General features: G+C 29.1%; 1 protein-coding gene across 2 annotated transcripts in view; it reads left to right on the top strand.

Moving 5' to 3' along the window:
• The first annotated feature begins 74 nt into the window (after positions 1-74).
• Positions 75-9,571, top strand: part of LOC111637039 (calumenin-A-like) — a 34,086-nt gene continuing 24,589 nt past the window's right edge. Inside the window, exon 1 of one of the 2 annotated variants that reach the window (XM_023382450.1) lies at positions 75-147. The gene's annotated coding sequence lies outside the window, so the exon portion shown is untranslated. Of the gene's footprint in view, positions 148-2,750; positions 3,043-9,571 lie in introns of those variants that run through there. The other variant, XM_023382449.1, reaches the window with a different exon arrangement.

The following is a 9,571-nucleotide window of genomic DNA, read 5'->3' as shown; positions in this document are numbered from 1 at the left end:
AAAAAAAAAAAAAAAAAAAAAAAAAAAGGCGAAGGGTCCAAGTTTCTCGACTGCGTCGGCGATTAGAATCGAGGGTGGGCCGTTCGATGACGTGTCATTAATTCATTCCATCTAACTGGCCTCTAAATACTTTATAATCTATCAAAGGTAAGTTATTTTAAATCTGTCAATTTAATCAGTCATAAGCACCTTCAATGCCATTATAAAGATGAAATTTTGATGTTATCATAGCGAGTAGATAAATACTTTTGATTCCCAACCACAACATTGTCCAGAAATGTGATAGAATTTAGCCTTGTGTTTTTATATCGTAATGAATTAGCTTATTAAGAACATTTTATGCATTTTAAATATTTTAACTTTAATTATTTTTAACTACGTTTTAACATAAATTGTATATTTATTAGAATTCTAAAATAGTTTTTCTACTTTAAACTAGTGTTTTTACGAACTAGAATTGTTATTTAAATCATTGTTTCTGAGTTATTTCTGAATTTACATTTACGGATCTTTTTCTCAGAATGCAGAATTAATACTTTTGTTTAATTTCTATTGTATTATTAAGTAAAATATAATTAAATGAACTTAGAACAATGATAATAAATATTTAGTTACTGGAATGCGTGCTTTCAAGCTAAGTACTAATCTAATAAATATAATTTAATAAAATTTTAAATTAATTCAACTTTAATATTAATCAATTATCTTCATTTTAATAAATTAAATATTTAAAAATTTTTGTTTTATAAACTTTATGCTGTAAGTTTTAAGTCATTAATAACAGAATAACTATTAAGAAAATTATACAAAAATTTTTATGAAATGCTTTTAAAAATTGACATACTTCACAGGACATTTATTATCTAGCTCTTTCTTTAACAGGTTTTATATTCTATCTTGACCTTTAAAGATTATACTGATTCTCGTCATGGTTGACAGTTTTGAATAGAATTATTTACACAGTCTGTTTTATTTATGCTTAGATTATTTTTTGTTTTTATCAATTTTTAAATATTAAAATAAAATTTTTTAATCTTATATATTGCCTATCATTCATCTTCAAATAAACTGTAAAAGTTTGAAATTCTAAAATAATCAAAAAAAGTTCACTTTGATAATTAATCAATAAAAATTTACATTTTTTTAGATTAAAATTTTTTCACATTAATAAAAATATTAAAAAACATTTATGGCATTCTGAAGTATTGACTTTGATACAGTTCCAGTTAATTTTTTATTTTACTTTCATCTCAGTAATTGAAATAGAGAATTAATTTGAACGGTTTAGTTATATTCAAAATTGAATTTTTTATCTTCATTGAATAATAATAATAAATATTAAATCTCAGAGTTTAACAAGAATTTCTGGTATCAGTAAAGAATCAATACATAAAGAAATACTTTAGTCTTTCAAGATATTAAATTTACAAAAATGGATTTACTTCACATAATTCATTTTCTTCATAAAATTTATTTTTAGACTAGATAATTATTTATTCTTAGGAGTTTATTTTTAGCCACATGAAATTATTCTTAATATAAAAATATTATTAAAGATGTTTTCTCCTAATAAGAAAGGTTATAACTTTTAAATCAAATTTTTTATATTTAGTTAATATAATTTTCTTACTATAAATATATCTGATGCTAATTTTAAATAAGATAACATACTTCAATTTTATAATTTAAAATTTTTTACATTTCTAAATTTGATATTAAAGTACTGTAAAATTAAAAAGCATAATAGTATTTTTATTCAAAGAGAATTGATAGTTTAGTTTGAAATAAAACAGAATTATTTTATTGTTTAGTTTCATATTATTAATTTTTCTCATTAACATACTTAAACTACTTATGTTGTTTTTCTCAATTAAAATATTGTTGACTGTATGGAAGTAATCGTTTTCTTTTTCTTCTAGTTTCTTGACTTTTCCAAGGCTAATTCATTTGTCTAATAATGTTTAATTTGAAAAAAAAAATTGTTTAATAATGACTAAATTAGCTTTATTTAAAAAAGACCCAACTAATATAAAATTTTCTCATACTTAAATTTTACTTTGTCTCATGGGCTACAATTTCAAAAAAATTGTGGACCTATAAATTTCCACTGTCATCAGTCCATTCGCCTGTCTTTCCTTAATCTTGAGAATGGATTTAGTAGATGAAAGTCGAATTTATAGTCAAAAAATTTACATATTAATAAGGAAAAAAGGACATTGAGGCAATTTAATTAAATTATCTATTATTTATCAAAGATATGCAATTATGATTTTTTTTATATCTTGAAAATTGTATAGTGACTATGGACAAGTTATTTTTAATTTTGACTGAAACATTCTTATATCAGGCTTAATAGTTGAAGTGTAAATAAGCACATTAAGTTAAAATATATATATATATAAATGTTCTTTTTGACTTTTTCCACCCTTTGACTCTAAGAGGACCTATTTTTGGGACAGCATCAACTGGACTACTGCTAACTGGATGCCAGACATCTGGGTGACAAAATAAGAGATGAACAAGAGACAAAATACAAATCTTTTGTTTTCTTTATATAAATTACCATTCTTCTCTATTGATCTAATACCTGGTATTTTTAAGAAACTGTTAACTTGTTTTTTAAAAAACTATTATTTAAATTAAAAGTTAAAAGAATGATTTTGTAATTAACAAACCATTTATAATTTTAATCAACAGAAGATGGCGTTCTACAATAAATATTATTTTTAAAATATGTGTGAAATTTCAGCATAACGATTGGTTAATTGTTTTCATATTTGAAATATAATTCAGATTGACCAATCAGATCATCATTTACAACTAACTATTCTCCAAGTGTCTAGAAACGGTAATCACGCACGTGGATAGTCCACGTGTACTAAGTCTTGGTTGGACGAAAGAAAGAAAAAAAAAAAAAAAAAAGGCGAAGGGTCCAAGTTTCTCGACTGCGTCGGCGATTAGAATCGAGGGTGGTCCGTTCGATGACGTGTCATTAATTCATTCCATCTAACTGGCCTCTAAATACTTTATAATCTATCAAAGGTAAGTTATTTTAAATCTGTCAATTTAATCAGTCATAAGCACCTTCAATGCCATTATAAAGATGAAATTTTGATGTTATCATAGCGAGTAGATAAATACTTTTGATTCCCAACCACAACATTGTCCAGAAATGTGATAGAATTTAGCCTTGTGTTTTTATATCGTAATGAATTAGCTTATTAAGAACATTTTATGCATTTTAAATATTTTAACTTTAATTATTTTTAACTACGTTTTAACATAAATTGTATATTTATTAGAATTCTAAAATAGTTTTTCTACTTTAAACTAGTGTTTTTACGAACTAGAATTGTTATTTAAATCATTGTTTCTGAGTTATTTCTGAATTTACATTTACGGATCTTTTTCTCAGAATGCAGAATTAATACTTTTGNTACCCCAAAATTAAGAAATATACATAAAAACAAAGACAACACTTACATTAAAATAAAAATACATTACATTATACATTAAATACAATATAAATTAAAACCAAAAAGCATAAAAGTTCTTGGAAAAAAAAGAACTTCTTTTCTTAAAGACAAAAACCTATTCCAGCAACTATTTTTTAATTTATCTAATGCTTTTGGCTATCTGTGTAGCTGATGATGGCTAAACAGATAGCCTAAAGCATTAGATAAATTAAAAAATAGTTGCTGGAATAGGTTTTGTCTTTAAGTATTTACAGTAATCCAGTTCAATATTAATATATGAGAACTGCTTTTCTTTGATGTGCTTTGTTAACCATTCTGACATAAAATAATTAATGATGCTACAGTACATTGTTTCAAAACATTTCTTTTTCCTAAGTTGGAAATAACTTGTAACTTGTAGTTTGTAACTTATAACTCCTACTTCGTAAGTCTTAATCATATTTATATTTTACCAATATTTAAAAAAATTAATTAATTAAATACTATCTGCAAAATTTTTAAGTTTCTGTCATCCAGACAATGGTCTTCCAGTTAACCGTTGCCTACTTAACTATTGCCCAGTTGTTATGTACCCCTTTTTTCATACCCATCATGGATTCAGCTAAGCTAACAATGAGAATGACTGGGTGGTGAGGGATAGGGTCCAATATATCCAGGAACATAAACTCATGAAAAATTGCTAGGAACACTTCAACTGTTTGATTTGATCTCAAGATCCTTAGAATAGAAAGTTAGCACCTTAACAGTCTTTGCCATCTCACTAGTTATATATATAGTCCGACCAATCCAGGAAGGCACTTAGGTGATGGACTAGTTTACTGACCATTGGTAGAGGTAAAGGTGCATCATGTGACTGGTCAGCATAGTTAACCCCTTTACCCATAAGGTATGTCAACTGGATGCCAGCTGACTCATGCTTTATCTCACCCCTGTGCATGATTAGTAAAGTAGTCCAATGGGAGTACTTTACTAATAGTAGTGCCTTCTTGAATTGGTCAGACTGTACTAGGTATTTTATAGCAAAAAACAAAACTGGGCTCTGTGGTATGGGTTTTTTTCTGTTTCATCTTTACACAAAAATACAAATGTGGTGACATACTTCTAACTTTTTATTTAAAGGAGTTTAAAACAGACAGATTCTAGGGAGGACGTGCATATCCAATGTAATTACCAACAAAAAATCAAGGAATGTTTAAAACTCCCATATGTATAGCCAATGGCCTATCTACTCCAGAAACTAGTTAAAACTGACACATGTGGCCATAGGCTGTGCAGTTAAACACCCATTATAGAGATCAATGTAAATTGACAACAATTGAAAACTCAATTGACATGTAGCACATGACCAACTTGCAATCACCCCTTAGAATTTACATGTTAGACTTTGACCTTGTGGCCGCCAGTGCCAGAGATAGTGAACACAGTCTGGCAACACTTAAAAATGAGTTGTTGCCTGGTAACAAGAATAAAGGAAAAAAGTTTGTGGAGTTGCCCGGATGTAGCCTGAGGATGTACACGACAGCTCTGATCTTATTTTAATAAAGTTCTTTTGTTACTGTTTGTGTGCGTGCCTGCTTAATGTTGGTATTTTAAGGATCAGTAGGATTGAATGACAAAACCTCAAACATCTCAACTCATAGATCATATTCCAAAATTCTGACTTTCTCACAACATTGGCTTGCCAAGTTGTACATATTTGCAAAAAACCATGTTTACTGGTCATGCAATTACTTTAAACTTCACAGACAAACTGGATAAAACCACTGAACACTGGTAGTTCAGGGTTTGCACCTCACCAAAAGACTGACCAAGGGAAGTTTCACGCATTTGCTTCATGTTTGTAATATGCAAAACTGGCTCCTATTTAGATAAGTCTTCCCAGGAGGCATCCTCCATTGACAGATTCCCCAGGTGTTGCATTGCCATAACCAAATAAACCAAACCAAACAACCAATCACAGATAAAAAGCACTTTCTGACTTATGTAGAACTCAATAATTCTGTCACTTATCATTTCTGGTAAAAAATTTCAAGAGGAGAACATCAGAAACCCTATATAATACGGATCAATCATACACTTTCCTGCACTATACAGAATGACAAACAAAATGTACTATAACATAGAACAATACCTTCTCACAGAACAGTGAAAAAGGATGTAGTAAAAAGCTGGGATTAGACAAATGCAAAGCACTTTACATTAAAAAAAGAATCCTAAAAATAGATAATTTTGCACATAGAAATGGAGAAATCATTGAATCCATGGATGAAAGCTAGATCTACAAATATTTAGAATTCCAACAAGCCAAACTCACAGAACATATACAAATAAAACACAGACTAATAAAAGAACTCAATACTAATGAGCAATTATTTATTGTGACATCATCACAATGCTAGCTGCAACATTTAATCATATGTTTTAATTTATTTAATCTCGAATATATGTTTATCATCTCAAACTAGTAGATGTTTTGCTCCTGTATATCATACTTTTCCTGTTAGAGGATCGGCATGACAATTGCTATCTAACTCCTTCATAGGAAAATTTTTTAATTGAAATAACATGACTTCCGGTTTGCATCAGAAGTTTGTGTATAGTTAATTGGGGCCTCCTACCCCTAATCTTTCCATATCTGGTTTTAGCGTACATCTACCTAACTCATTCTTGAGATTAAGAAAGGACAGACACAGATGGACGACAGTGGGAATTTATAGGTCTACAATTTTTTCTAATTGCAGTCCAACAATACAGTTGAATACAAAACACACATTTAAAGCAGTACACATAAGCAGCATGCATATGTTTTCCTAATACTTAAATATTCATTTGGAGTTATGCATGTAGTAGACTAAAAGAAAACACAAACAACATTAACAGAGCTTAAAACATACCACTTAAATAGAAAGGCTGACTCTCTAATAAAATCTCATTTTTGTTACCTATTTGGGACTATCAAACTTTGTTGACAAAATCAAATATCTTTGTACCAACACAAAGTATTTATAGTTTTATTTTTAAAATAAAACATCACAGCTTTACATCACAGTTACATATGTTGTTCATATATCATAGAAAATATAACTAATGTTTCTAAATTTTAAAATAAAGTTTAAAAACTCATTTCTGACACATTACTATATAAAAGAGTGAAGCGAAATAGATATACACTGTTAAATACAATGGTTCCAAAAACATATATTAATGATAAGACTACATCAATTTAAGAAAATCTGTATATCTATTAAAAGTAAAATGTGTGTCCTCACCAAAACTGAAACCAACACTTTACAAAGAAGCAGTGTGTTAGTAGGTCACAATAGGTCTCAGGTGGAGTTACATTCTATTCCTCAAAAGGATCACCTGTTAACTTCCTTAACTTCCTCTATGGACTTGGCATGAATTGTGGAAAGGGTTAAATTGTGATCCTTCATTTAATTAACAAGTGCTTTATCTACTAATATAGTATGATATAATATTACTTAATGTAAAAATAGAACAGGATTTTATTACTCCAGTGATTTTTGATTGTTTTATGTATTAAGTGAGACAATTGAGGGCAGTGACAGAATTGAGGAAGTGGCATTTATGAGAGTGACAAAATGAGGGGAGAGTGTATACTAAATCTTCCGTACAAACAAATACAGGCATACGAGTTTTTCTACAAGTCTTGTTTCTACAAAAAAACAAGAAAAATACAATTACACAAAGCTGTAACTCTTTCAAAAGCAATACATTATTAAACATACACAACACTGATCTACATCTATCTATCACAGAAGACATACTTGAATATGACAGATTTAGGAAATGCTGTCACACACAAAAACTATACAACACATTAGTTGGATTCTGAGATTTTAACACAAACTAATTACATACATCAACAAAACCAACAGCAACTAAATACATCGAAAGCTTGCATGTAAACACAAACTATTACAAGCCCAACAACCACATTATAACTATAAACAAATGCTGATAGAAAACATGTGGAAAATACACTGTGACCAAACCGCAATTGCAGACAAAACAATCTATCATAACAACAAAACAAAATCACATACGCCATAGACAATGTTATTCCTAACTTCTACTATAGAAAATATATGTACTGAAAAACTTATGAGTTTTGAATATCTGTGGAGAATGGATAAGTACTTATTGTGCCAATAGTCCTTTCTTGCACAGGCATTTTACCACATACACTACATAAAAGTCTAGAAACATTACAGCTTCACAGCAGAACATATATCACATGCCACTGTCGGGAAATTCTTAACACGTTCACAGCTTTAGTAGATAAACATTTAGGCAGCTGCTGGGTGTTACGAATCACGGTGACTCATAGTTTATTTTAATACAGGGCGGCATAAGCCACCCGTATTAAATTAATATATTTTATTGCACCTAATAAAATAATATCAATATATCAAGTATGATGTTTGTAGAATTATGTTATCAAAACATATGCACCACCCCACGGAAAAACAAGAAATTATGTCAGCAGCCCTAACTAGACATGTCCATACAAGTCACATGTGCCTCGTAATGCCATGAACGTGTTAAAAATAGATAAATACATGAAATACAAAAGAGCACATAAACAAAAATAACAGTTTTTCATGTAGCTTTTTTTTTTACTTTGCTTTGGTGTCAGTATTAACTGAATAGGATGTAATAGCATAATAATAATAATAATAATAATAATAANGATTTTTACTGGCTTATCGAACAAATGAATACGAATGGACCCTAGACCATCACTGACGCGCAGTTAACTGATTGCCCCTGGAAGTCGGCTTCTTACAGAAACACTGCTTTCCTATAATCAAATGTCCCGGCACGCCACTAGTTAGACGTCTAATCGGTTTCGACTCTGTTTTCATTGTTACAAGTGTTGAAAATTTCGATTCTCAAAGATACATTGCTGTAAATGGAAGCACAACTTCCATAGTTCGTTTTACAAGACGAGGATTGGCTTTTCTCAGTGAATACTAGAATTTTCCAAGGCTTTTTGAGTTAAACTTCAACTGTAGTAAGTTGTAAACTAAGATCAATAAGTTCATCTTTGGTCAAGTCAGCATATGAGATACAGTTTATACCAGAAAGAAAAGGATTACGGATTCAATTTTCATGTCAATTTTAAAGAAATACAGGCAAGTATATGATATAAATCTACCTGTTGTTTTTATTTGTGACCACATAAACAACTATTATTACCGTCATTTATTGCATACATTCATAAGGGAAAGAAATGTTAGATTTCAGTAAGAGGATAGGAAGAATAAAGATAAAGCGTTAATTTTTTCAATCTACACTCACGGATCCCCTAAAATGTTACCATTGACCCCTGCTTTAGAATCCCTGATTTTATACGATTTTAATTCATAAAATGTAAAAAATAAAATAAAATAAATAAACAATAATTTTATTGAAGTTCTATATCTCATGCCAAGATATTCTATTTTTATTTTTATCTTTCCAATGTGTATTATAAAATTTAATTACGAGTTATTAATTATTTTATTATTTCAATTTGTAATATTTACCATTTACTTAAATAAAATTAAAATATTAAGTTTAATAATATTTGTTTTATAATTTTAATCAACAGAAGATGGCGTTCTACAATAAATATTATTTTTAAAATATGTGTGAAATTTCAGCATAACGATTGGTTAATTGTTTTCATATTTGAAATATAATTCAGATTGACCAATCAGATCATCATTTACAACTAACTATTCTCCAAGTGTCTAGAAACGGTAATCACGCACGTGGATAGTCCACGTGTACTAAGTCTTGGTTGGACGAAAGAAAGAAAAAAAAAAAAAAAAAAACAGAAAGACTGTATAAGATTACATCTTGTCAATGCGAATATAGGGGAGATCGGGGCAACTTCGGCATGCGGGGCAAGTTTGTCAAGCGCTTTTTTTAAAAAACAAATTAAAAAAAAACTTTCATTATAGGTTAGGCAGTTGAGTTTCATTGGTGGCTTGTTGAGTGTAGTGTTTTTATTGTTCTCCAACAAGCGTAGTTGAATTATCAAGCAAATTTTCATTTTCGTTCAATTCCATATAATATTTTTTTCC

The sequence above is a fragment of the Centruroides sculpturatus genome, unplaced genomic scaffold (genome assembly GCF_000671375.1).
Source record: "Centruroides sculpturatus isolate CEXI.00-Female unplaced genomic scaffold, Cexi_2.0 scaffold1042, whole genome shotgun sequence".
NCBI lineage: Eukaryota > Metazoa > Arthropoda > Arachnida > Scorpiones > Buthidae > Centruroides > Centruroides sculpturatus.
This window is presented reverse-complemented; position numbering and strand designations above follow the sequence as displayed.